The following is a 13000-nucleotide window of genomic DNA, read 5'->3' as shown; positions in this document are numbered from 1 at the left end:
CGAATTTACTATTTATTTGATTTTTATGATATCGCAATGTATTGAATATTATTTTAAAATATTCTTAGTGTGATTTCTTTTATCTTTTGTGACATTTTTACAAATTTAGATAATTTTGAAACGCTGTATTCTCTTATTTTTCCATTGATGATGTAAATTTTGAAAGTAGAATGCATAAGAGGCTTATAAAGAATACTTATGATAAATATTAATCGCAAAATGCATATGCAGGTAAGTTAACATAATATTTTAATTGGATGAAGAAGTATTTAAATATGACGAGTCTGATTAAATGACAAATCTTAAAAAAGAGTGATTAGTTAAAAAAAGCAACAAAGAAAAATACTCTCAACTCTTGATAATTTTTAGTAGTTGTAGAAAGGTATATAGTTTTATACTTTCATTTATGACAGACGGCCCTGAAGTCAATTTATTCAAGTCATAATCAAGTATTTATTAAATTAATTTTGGAATTTTATTCTAGTAGTATTCCTAATTACCATTTACAAGTTATTCGTTATGCTGTTTTATAATTTTAAAAAATTTGGAGCTTTACAGTTTAAAAAAATATATTTCCTCCTTTTACAATATTGTTTAGAGTGTTATAGAAAGTTGTCTTTCGTTTTCGATATTTTGCTTAAAATTAATTTAACGTTTTGACTGTGCACTTTTTTTATTTGTACAATATTGAAATGGACTTTTTAGAAAGGGACATAATACTGCTACTTCAGTTTTCAAAATTTACTACTTAAAATTGCTGAATAAAAATTAAATTAAAATCAATTAAAAAATTTGGAGAGAAAAAGGGCTTTGAGATTTGCATTATCTCAGGTCCCCTGGAATGTTTAAAACGGCCATGAATTCTTCTGAAATAAGAAATAATTACATTGATTAAAATATGGAAAAAACGCTTAGCTAATCAGTAAACATTTCAATTAAGGTATAGATGTATATTGTTGAAGAGTGTATTACCAGAACTTCATTCAAAACTATTTTTAATGGTTTATTGTAAATATAAGATCGATCTTCAATAAAATTAAAGTTACTGAAGAACATATACTACATATATTAATGTAAAAATCATTTTTCTTAATTCTATTTTATTTTTTAACAGTAGATTTGGATTATGTTTTAATAAATAGTGCAACTAGAAGAAAATTAAATTTGAATTCAGCTAATATCTCCTACAAATTTTCGCAGATACAAATGATCAGTTAGCAAAATATTAATATACTTCTGATTTAGTAAGTTGCTTATTTTATGCACCGTATACTTACAATATTTCATATCCAAAATGCAAAGTCATACAATGAACAAATAATTTATCTTTATCAGAGTTCAGATTTTTTAAAAAAATGTAACAATATTTAAATTATATCTACGATGACAAACAGAAAATTTTAAATTTGTAATGGCTTTCTACTCTGGAAACTAATTTTTTAAAAATTGATATAGCATTGGAAACTTAACATCCGTAATTGGAAGCTTTTTCCTACTACTTACGGAATTTCAAGAATTGCTTTTGCAAGTTTTCCCTCCTTACAAATCATTCCAATACCACTAACCTCATTTAATTGTACTTTAAATTTAAGAAACAACTTTTTTAAGTGCCTATATTTAAATAACATATTTTAATGTTCAAAATTATTGAATTAAATAAACGAATGAAGAAGAAATAAATCAAAAATTAATGAAACGCAAACTCTTTTGTTTAATGCAAAACGTTATATTTCTGTAAAGTAATGCATTTATATCTGAAATCTAAAAAAAATGATTATTATTTCGAAGTGGGTACACTATTTATATGAGCAGAAATATCATTCCTCAATGTTTTTATCTTACATTTTTAAATAAATACATTGAAAAGCAATCCATCTTTCATAAAAAGCAAAATGGAAATTACTCCTATAGTATTAAAACGCATCAAATTATATTAATGAACGTATTGTTAAGTATTCGAAATTGTGTCAAACATCAGGCTAATTTTCGCCAAATCTGACACTTTTAGATAACGTTTAAGATGTTGTAACCTCTTCTAGAACCGACCCTTATCAGTAACACAATCGCATTGTAAACGAGACAACTGATTGACAGTTTTGTGATTCGTACGCAAAGTGTATTGTACGCAAAAGTCATACAACCAAAAAAATCATGCCTGCCACTCGGAATAGAATAAAACGAAATTAAAAATACAACGTCTCGTCTATGTCTTCATATATATATATATATATATATATATATATATATATATATATATATTAGTTTTTTTACTATCTTCGCCAAAGATATGCGATTAAACCTAAAGTTTGAAATGGCATGCAATCAATATACAAATAACGATGGATATTTTTAAAAAACTGACAATAAATTTGCTTTTACTCCAGTTAATAATTATAATTGAAATATTTAAATGCGCTTAAGATAACGTCCAATAATAATTAAGAAAAGCAGATGATTTTTTTTTCTTCTATATGAATGAAAAATTAAACGATTAATTTCTATCATAAAAAGTTATTGTTTGCATTTAATTGAAAGAAGATCGTTTGCAAACTATATTTAATTTCTTCAAATACGTTTAAAATGCAGAAATATACTTTCAGTTCTTGTCGAATAATACAATCTTTTAGGATTTGTTAAAAGCTTCAAAGCTTTTCAATAATATAAACTTTGTAACAAGCCAATATTTATATATTATTTTTATAATATTTATACTTTAATATTATTTTTTTGCAATAAATACGAAATTGTTTGATAGCAATATAAGCGATATCTATGATTGCTTCAATATGTGATATTTCGTTTTTACTTTATCTTATGAGAAGTATGGAGAAGATTATGTAATAGTCAAAAAACGTGTCGAAAAGACCATCCACGTTTGTTTCTATCTAAGGATTGAAAGGAGTTTTAAAATAGTAACTTAGATGTAAAGGAATTCCTCTCTATGCTTTCCAGCTTGTAGAGAGGAATTATTTTAATTAGAACTGGTAAATTAAACCTTAAATATCAGGTAAAAAGCTATCAGGTAAGTTTTTTTTATCTATCAATTAAATTCTGTCACAAATTTTTAAGGAAAAGTTTCTTTGAATTTACATTTTTTTTTTTTTTTTTTGCTACTTAAAAAATTATTTCTATCTTAATTGTATTTAATACTGCTTTTACTTGTCTGTCCCCCTTGAGATTTCGACGAATTTCTGTTTCAGATATACCTGAAATCAAAAAATACATTTTTGAAAATATGTCTGGCTGTGAATACGACAACGTGAAAACGCTTCGAGATAGATAGATGAAATTTGGTATATTGTCTTTTACACCAAAATTGCAGATTTCGATCAGATTTGGAATGGCATCCATTCACAAGATCGTTTGTCTCGTTGTTCGAGTGCTAGTGAACACGATAGTTGCAATACTCAAAAAGCCAGATAAATAAAATTTGGTACGCAATTTTAAAATCTAAACTGTAGATCCATTTCGAATTTAGAATCAGATATTCCCAGGGGCTGACCATTTGTCGATATGTGCATTTACTAGCACGTAAAGGCAATAACTCAAAAGTGCAATAATTTAAATAAAATTTTGTAATGTGTTATTGTTATTAAAATTATAATTCTGCTTCAAATGGTCTTCAGTGGTCGAAAATAAATGGCATCAAAAATGCATACTTAGTTCTCTCTCTCTGTCTGTCTGTCTGTCTGTCTGTGAACTCGATGATTCAAATCGTCATTCAGAATAGCGGAATTTCATATACGAGGGAATTTCAATCAATTTTGGAAGAAATCTATTAAAGTGAAGTCTGTCTGTCGTCCATCCGTATGCATTTGAGCATGATAATTCAAAAATGCAAAGAAGGGGGCAGGATATAGATCTGTATCTAATTTGGGATACAATTATTCAAAAGGTTAACCATCTCTATATTTAATATTTGCGAATAAATGAACTCAATAACTCGAAAATGAATCAACTTGGACAAATCAAATTTGATATGTGGTCTTATCGCCAAAAACGTTGATCAAATTTTGGATCTAATCAGTGGAAAAGAAAACATACAAGATCCATATTAAGTTTTTCTCATTGCGCACATTGTATCAGTTAGGATAAATTCCCAAATCGATATTCATTTATTTCCTGTACGATTTTTGTTTAAAAAAGAGATTATTTTGTGATATTTGAGAATTGGCACTGAACAACTGTATTCAGATTATTTAGCAATTGGATCAATTTTGAAATTAAAAATGGCATTACTTATAAAATTATTAATCAATACATTCTCACTGATTTTGAGTTAATTCCATTGCTGGCTTGGCTTTAATTCTAATTATGTTTAATAATATCATCCAGGATCATCGCATATTTCATATTAATTAAGCATTCATTTTCCGCCTTTTTTTTGTTGTAATCATTACTTTAAAGCTACAGTTTACTTTATTTATATATATATATTTAAAAAATAACAGTTTATTTGGTTCCGAAACTTCAGTTTGAAATTATGTTATTAGCTTATTTTAATTTAAAATTAATAAATATAAAATACAATAACAAACTATTTTAAACTACTTGAAAATTTTAAATCTTATAGATTACATTATTTATTCCACATGACATAGGTCAATATTTCATTTCCGTGGCTAAAATAATCGTATTCGTTTTTCTTTTGTTTGTTTAACACGTTGATATTAATCTCCAAAAATTCCAATCATCAAAAAGTTTCATCTTGTATAACCAACCACACATTCACTAGATTTTAACATTGTAACATTTTGGAGATTGTTTTTTTACTAACCGAACCGATTTTAACTTAACCGAAAAGAATGAATTGAAATTCTTGCTATAAATTCATTAGGCGTTGACGGATAAAAAGTCATAGGATAATCTCATCTATACTCTTATTAGATTATCTTTTTCTCTGTTTACCTCCTCTCTTGTTTAATTTCATCTTAATTGGTAATTTTAACAAAATAAGAGCTTGTGAATTATAAAGCGGGAAGTTCTTCTCGGTTCAGTTGGCCTGTAATCTCAACATAGTTAGAATAAAGACACAGGAGAAAACAAATAATGAAAGTAAATGTACAAAATTTGTGAGAAAAAATTTCTTTCATTTCTTTTATGATAAATTTAAAACAAATTTCTTTATCTTTTCCTTCTCTTCGATGATTCAATTTTTGTTCCGGTTTCGCAATTCACTGGAAGTGAAATTTCGAAGCAAGTTCATTGCACATGCGCAGTTTTCCATTCCAGCTGACATAGAATTCTGACAATAGCTTAATTTCCTCTTATTAATTTCCATTAATTTATTTCTATTTCATTTATTTACTTACTCTTAATATCATTATACGTTATTATAAAGGATAAATTCTAGAATAAATGAATGCCAATGGCCGATTTCTAAGCTCTAGCGCGATCCTGATTAGTGATGAAATTATAATCAACAATTAAATATCAGTTATTGATTCAAATATATCAAAGAATTTTTATTTTTCTGACGAGAAATCTATAATAAATGAGGTTAAGAAAGTTAAAAAATGGGAAATGTATAGTTATTTACCCTTTAACAAATGGAACGTATGATGTCATCATTTGCGAGCGCTAATTTTGATGACTTAGAATTTAATTAACTACATTCTAATGTAAATTTGTAGGTAAAATGATGAAAAAGAATTCCTTCATATGTACGCTGTTTATTTCCTTTTTAAAATTGAGTATTCGAAACGCAAACAATAAAATGGTTGATTACGAGTGGCGTTTGATCACGTGACATTTTAGCATGACCTGAAAAGATAAATGAACTTGATCAGGAAAGGTTGAACTATTGCGCATGCTCACTAACTACCTGGTATCCTAGATTAAATATCTTTATAAATACTTTTCTATACTTCCATAATTTATTTACAAATTTATTATCACAGTTTTGATCCTCTATTATATTTTTTAAGTAAATCAAAGCATTTCAATCTTTTCCTCAAAATTAAAAAGAGGTATCCATGTCTTCTGCTGATAAGAAAGTTATACACCTCAGATAGATTAAAAGAGCACAGTTAATAAAATAAATGCATACTTTTAATATTAATTTTCATGTTTCCAGTATTTTTCATATTGAATAGTTCTGGAAAATAGTTCGTACTTAGACACATTTTAAGAAATTTCTCATGGTTAACTGGGGACGTCATCCACATTCTGGGGTCATGTACCCAATTTTTAATAAACTGGTAGTCGGATTCCGATTTCAGGAATAAAAAGCATTTACAGTTTTATGATATTTCTGTATTACAAGGAACTTATAACAAAATTTTTTAAACCACCTATTTCAGAAGAAATTTAAGATCCACGATAATAGAGTACCGATTTACTTCGCGTTTCAAAGGGTTCCTTTTGGGGACATGCGCAGTTGTCCAACCTTTACTTAACTGATCGGCTTGTTTGGATAATGGATACAAATTTCAAATATATGTATGTGATCGAAATGTAATCATTAAGTAAGTCTATTTAGCCGTTTTTTGAGAATAAATAAGGTGCGTACAACTTATAGTTTTGATCCTTTATAAAATTAACCCAAGACAATTTCATTTTCGATGAAATTTAAAGTTTGGAAAACGATACGATTACAAGGGCTATGTTATGCCAAACATTCTTAAATATACTTTTCACTGTTCTAAGTTTATTTTATGAAATGTGTGAAAATTATTTAACTAACTTTGATTTCTTCATGTCGTATATGTTTATGTTTATATTTTGAAATCTTAAAATTATCCAAAATAGACCGTTTGAAGTCCTGTGTTTACCATGTAAACATATGGTAAGTTGTTATATTTTGCTAAATAAAACCAGTTTTGAATTCATTTTCACGCATTTCATATTAATAACCGCTAAATTCGATTAGAATAAACACAAAAAGGGCTCGAAAAATTTTAGGTAATGTCAGTAACCCTTGGTAACATCACCACTTCATTCAACTGTATATCTGGGATTAGATAACTTTTAAAAATAATTTTACTTATTTTAGCTGGTATTATTTCATATACAATGCAGATTATCTATAAGATTCAAAATATGAAAAGTTTATTTCATTTCATTTAATTATTGTACTAAGAACACTACTATTTGGTTGAAAATACAAAAATATGTATAACATAATATCAGAAATGTTGCATAAGATTGATATTAGTAAATTTTTTCTCTGCTCTATCTTTTCTTAATTATTTTTTTTTGTTGCTTATATTAAATTACATAATTTTATAGAGGATCTTAACATGTATATTTTTAATAATTTGTCATTCTTTATAAATTTTCTATCATATTCTTTAACTATATTCCAGTGTTTGTAAATATTCATCAAAATTATGAATTTGTTCATTTAAAAGATTTTTTTCCCTAATATGTTATTGTTTATGTACTTGTGGAACTGATTAATATTTGTTTACAGTGTTTTAAATTCAGAATTTTTATTGATTTGGATTAAAATAAGAATATAAACTTAAATGTAATAATATTTTTTAAAATCTCCCTTGCTTTGAATGTTATGTTAAACTCGCTATTAACTTTTATAAATTAATGTCATTGTTTTTATTAATATTGATATGTCAACAAAACATTGTTTACATACCTTGATTTGTTTATTATTGTTGATATTCTGTTGCAAATTTTTTCTGTGTTTCATTAACACTATAAATAAAATAAATATTGATATTTATTTCAAATATCTTCTAAATTATGCTAAATTCATATTTTTTCATTTTTTTAACCAATTTTTGATCATATTTTCATTTAAAATATGTCAATATATCTATATGAAATATTTTAGAATGCTTAAAATCATGGATATTTTATTTAAAAAACAGAACTAATTATACATATTTATAAATTTTGGTAATAAAAGGTTAGAAATCTCAGAAGAAAAAAAAATTGGATAGTTGAAAAATGTGTTTGTTGCTTAAAATTATTACTTCAATAATAACAAAAAATATTTTTGATTTTATAAACTAAGAAATGAATTGTGTTTATAAATTCAATAGTGAAATATTTATAATTCAACTCCTCTTTCTCAGTGTTGTTGATGATTTTGAATATTTTATTTGTATTTTCAGATTTTTAAAAAATATTTTTAAGCGTTTTTAAATGTTTGTAAATAATATATGTATTGGCTTTTTTTATATTGAAATTTATTTAATTGAATTTATCAAATAATTTTCATGTGAGTTTAATAGTAAATTAACTTCTTATTAAATTGGCTATAATGTTTCCTTTTTATTGTCTTTAAGCAAAGATAATGAAAAATTATAGAAATAGGAATTAATTTAGACATTATTTTTGGTGTTTTGAAATAATGTAGTCTTGTGTGTATCTATATATATATATATATATATATATATATATATATATATATATATATATATATATATATATATATATATATATATATATATATATATATATATATATATATATATATATCCCTAAAACATTAAAAAAACAATTTTGTTTTCTAAATATTCATCATTTCATTGTAAATATTATATGCTAGCCTTCTTTGGTGACTTATTTGTTCACTGGAATGTATAATTGCTAAAACTTTTAAATAAGTATTTTATTAACTATGCCTCGGCAAAATACTTTTAAACTTCAATTTTGATGGACATATTAACTCGCTATTTTAGAAGCCTTCTGCTATTCTATTCGTTGTACTATGCATTTTCTTCTCTGTCTATATTTTATGTATCGAATTATACCACAGAAAGCTGTATTTAAAAATAGATGCAGGTTTAGAAATTTTTACCATTTTTTAATGTTAATTTAAACTTTTATTGTAATTTCAAAAAATTTATTAAAAGCATGTCTTGTATTAAAACTTATTTAATATGGAAAATTTATTAAAAAAGGTTGAAATATTAGTAGCAATAGTGAAAATGATTTGAGTTTCACTTCTGCATTGAAATATATTGCTGAAATATGTATTTAAAATATTTATAAATAAAAAATTATGGGACAAAAAATCTACACTATTATTTTATTTATTTTTTTATTAATTTTAAGATGGTGCACAAATCACTTTTGTACTGTGATATTTTTAGAAATCTCAAAAAATATTTGAACATTTTGCCTACTTTTTTAACTAACATTTTTTTTAAACCACTCTTTAGATCCACATTTCCACCCGCCAAAGTATATATGTGCTAAATTTCATAATTTTAATCCTACTGTCTGGCCTTTGTATGTATATAATGTAAATAATCATTGTTGAAATAGAATGATATGCTGATTCAGAAATGTTGTTAAGCAAAATATTTGAAAACTTTATATATTTAACATATATAAATTACTTTTTAGGCATATGATAACATTTGGTTGAGAGTGTAACAGTTCTTTGTACAACTTTGTGTCCCTGATCATATGGTAAGTTATACTTTCAAAAAATGTATGAAGTGCAAATTATTTATCCTTGATTTTGCTTCTTATTCTCTTTTTTTAAAATATGAATAGTTACTTTGTACATTCTATTAAAGTTTATATTCTAAATAAAAAAATTATACTCTTATTTCTTTCATTTGAATATTTTCTTTATTTTTAACACTCTTTCATTTTATATTAAAATTGTATATTAATTTGCTTTCATATTGAAAGTATCTCTTTTCATTCAGTTTCCTTTTACTAAAATTTGTTTAAAAAGTTTTTAAACATTATTGATTGGTTGGAAAGTACTGTAAATACTATTAGTACTTATTAGAAGGAATCTCTAAAGCAGTATAAAATTTGAAATGCATTATATATTCTTAACCAATTTTTAATGAATATAATTGTTTAAAGCTTTCATATTTTTCGCACCTAAAAATTGAAATATTCACCATTTATAAAATATATTGTGTACATGTTGTGTTAGTCATATAATAAATGAATCGCTTCTTTCACTTACTTTCTTAAAATTATTTTCACAGAATTGACAGAAATTAAAAGTAATTTTTAAAGGTTAAAAATTTGTTGTTGATTTTTCATTATAACTGCATTCAAATATTTTGAATGAAAATGAATTTATACAATATAAATAAAATTCAGAAGTACCAGAAAATTCATTTTCTAATAATAATTTTAATTAGCTTTCAGTGAAAAAATTTTCTTTCACTAGACTCCCCTCCCCTTGCACTTTTTCCCCCTTTGCAGGTCTGTAAAATTCTTTCAATTTTTATCAAAATCATTCAGATTTTAATAAATGTATATTGTCACTTTAATATAAATTTTTTCTCATTTTGTTTGCAATTTTTTTTTTTAGCAAAGTATTGAGTTCCCTCCTATGCTTTGACTAATTCTTGCATACTTTGATTATATATATCATCAAATCTTTTCTGCATTTTTAATATTTGTGAAGTATGTTAAAAAATATTTCTATAAACTGTCTGAGATTTTAAAATTGTAAGGAACTGCAATAAAAAAAATGGAAGTAGTAAATATATATGTATCTATTAAAAATTCCCATTTTTTAAAAATTTCACTGAAGATTTCATTTTTATCTTTCTCTTTTTCTAATATAATATCTATTCCAGTTTATATCATTTAACCGTCTCATTTCTTGTTTCCCATAATTGTGTTCATACCAAAATTTTATATTTGTCAGTAAAATTAAGACAGAAATTTTGAGGAATCTTAACATTTTAGTTTGGAAGAAAAGGCATTTATGAAATTATATCTAATTTCTCTCTACATTTATATGACTAGATATTTGACATTTGACTTGTAGAGTTACTATAAAATTATAGAATTACAAGTCATCAAATTTTTCAGAAATCTTTTTACATGAAGCAGTACTCTATTTATTATATGTATTTGATTATCTTTATTATTCTGTGAAGCTATTCAAAGAAGTGTCATACTTGTAATTACTATTTTAAAATAAATGGAATAAATGACATTAAAATAAAATTGAATATTATTTATATTTTAAAATATTGCATTTATTTCTGTGTTTTTTAAAATTCATAGTAAATAATCTGAGAAAAGATTGTTTTATAATCTGGCTTTTATCATTGAATAGTTTTTTTTTTTTAATTTGTGAAAATGCTTTTCTTGCATATGTATGTCCTTAATTTTATACAGAAAGTACAAAATTGCAAAATTAGAAAGCAATATATTCTTATTGAGCTAATTTTAAAATCTTTACACTTTTTTGGGAGAAATATATTTTAGGAATTTTTTTTTTAATTAGAATATAGATTCAATTTCTCAGTAAGATACTCATTTGAATTATATATGGGCATTCTAGAAAAAAATTTTAATAAATAAAATTCTTTACCTTTTTGATTGTGCCATGGAAAAATAATTATAAATAGATTAAATATACTTTAGATTACAAGCATGTTATGTTGATTATTACAAGAAAATGTCTTCATTTTATTTATTTTACTATACAGGGAAAACAAGTTGTGGTTATGTGAGGAGACGAGAATAACCTTTTCCTTTATTGAATTCAGTGATTAAATTCACTCCCCTTATTGACAGGTAAAGAATTTTCATTCTTTATTTTATTTGACTAATTTGTAAATATTTACTTTTAATACCTGTTTAAAATGTAATTCCATCTTGCATTACTTCTTTAAAACACAGAAATAATTAATAAAAAAATATACCTTATGTTAAATGCAATGAAAATTACACTTTTATACATTCATTACCTTTATTTTTAATATTTTATGTGTTAATGGTTTCTGTAATTCTTGGTCAAAAATTATCTATTGAAAGAAGAAAATTGTAATTTGATTGTATATTATTCTGTCATTGAAATACTTGTCAATGTGTTATATCTCTAACTCTTTATTTATTTATTTATTTATTTATTTATTTTGTGCATTATAAAGAATAATAATTGTTGGCAAATTCAAAAAATAATATATTGATTTCTTAAATTTGATATAAGTAAGAGACATATAGCAATAAAGTAATTATCTCCGACTTTTTAATAATGTTACAGTGAACATTTTCTATCCTTCGTATTCGAAACGCAACATATGTCACTGAATATTGCATTCATTTCAAAGCTTCCCTTAGTTTTAAAAAGTCGGAAAACCGTCATTTAATGAATTTTTACAAAAATCAGTTGTAACTGGACAGAAAATAAGTTTGCTTTGGAAAAAATAGTAACCATCAGTCAAATGTACAACATAGGTAAAAAAATTTTAAAATATTGAAATTGAAATGTGTTATTGATTGTTCAGGAATGTTGGTTTGTTTTTATCCATTAATTAGACTGATCATGTTAAATTCTTTCGATTAAATTGCAAAGCTCCCTATATTTGATTTATCTATCTTCCTCACACTAAAGGTTTTTTTTTTTTTATTCATAAATTTATACCAATATTTTATACGAGAATGCAATTATCATGGGATGAAATGAGCCAGTGAATGCCAATTATATTGCTTAGTGAACTGATGTTTGAAATATATTATGCATATTTACTGGTTTTCCCCAACTTTTCTCTTTGTGCAATAAAAGCACAGAAATAAAGTACATCATTTATTACGTATATTTGTACTTCAAAACATATGCTCATTTTTGGCTTCTAAGATAAGAAAGAAATTAATTTCTTGGTAATTAATGTTCCTTTTCCCCCATATCTATACATTTTCTCTGAATGTGATGTGTTGTATGTCTCCGATGCCATGATGCCATTACTTAATTTTGATTGTATCTAAGACCAGATAATGATGGTAATTTTTAAAAAAAGTATATAAATAGATGTTGTCTTTGCTAAGTAATTGTTATAAGTTTGTTTTTTGTCCTTATCAAAATTTCAAAAAAAGGTCACAAACTTCAACAAAAATTCTTTTATTCCAAAAATGTAGGCATTTAGCATATAAGTGTATTTTTCTTTTTCTGATGACAATTAAAAGTTTTGAATATCATTTTAAACAAAATACAATTATAGATTCTATACAAAAAAAAAAGTACTTAGAATATTTTAAAATAAAATTCAGTGTATTTATTCAATTTTTCAAATTATTTTACTGTCTTCAGAATGAGTCCCAT

Source organism: Argiope bruennichi, chromosome 3 (genome assembly GCF_947563725.1).
Source record: "Argiope bruennichi chromosome 3, qqArgBrue1.1, whole genome shotgun sequence".
NCBI classification, from domain to species: Eukaryota; Metazoa; Arthropoda; class Arachnida; order Araneae; family Araneidae; genus Argiope; species Argiope bruennichi.
The sequence above is the reverse complement of the archived record's forward strand: the minus strand, read 5'-3'. Positions refer to the sequence as shown.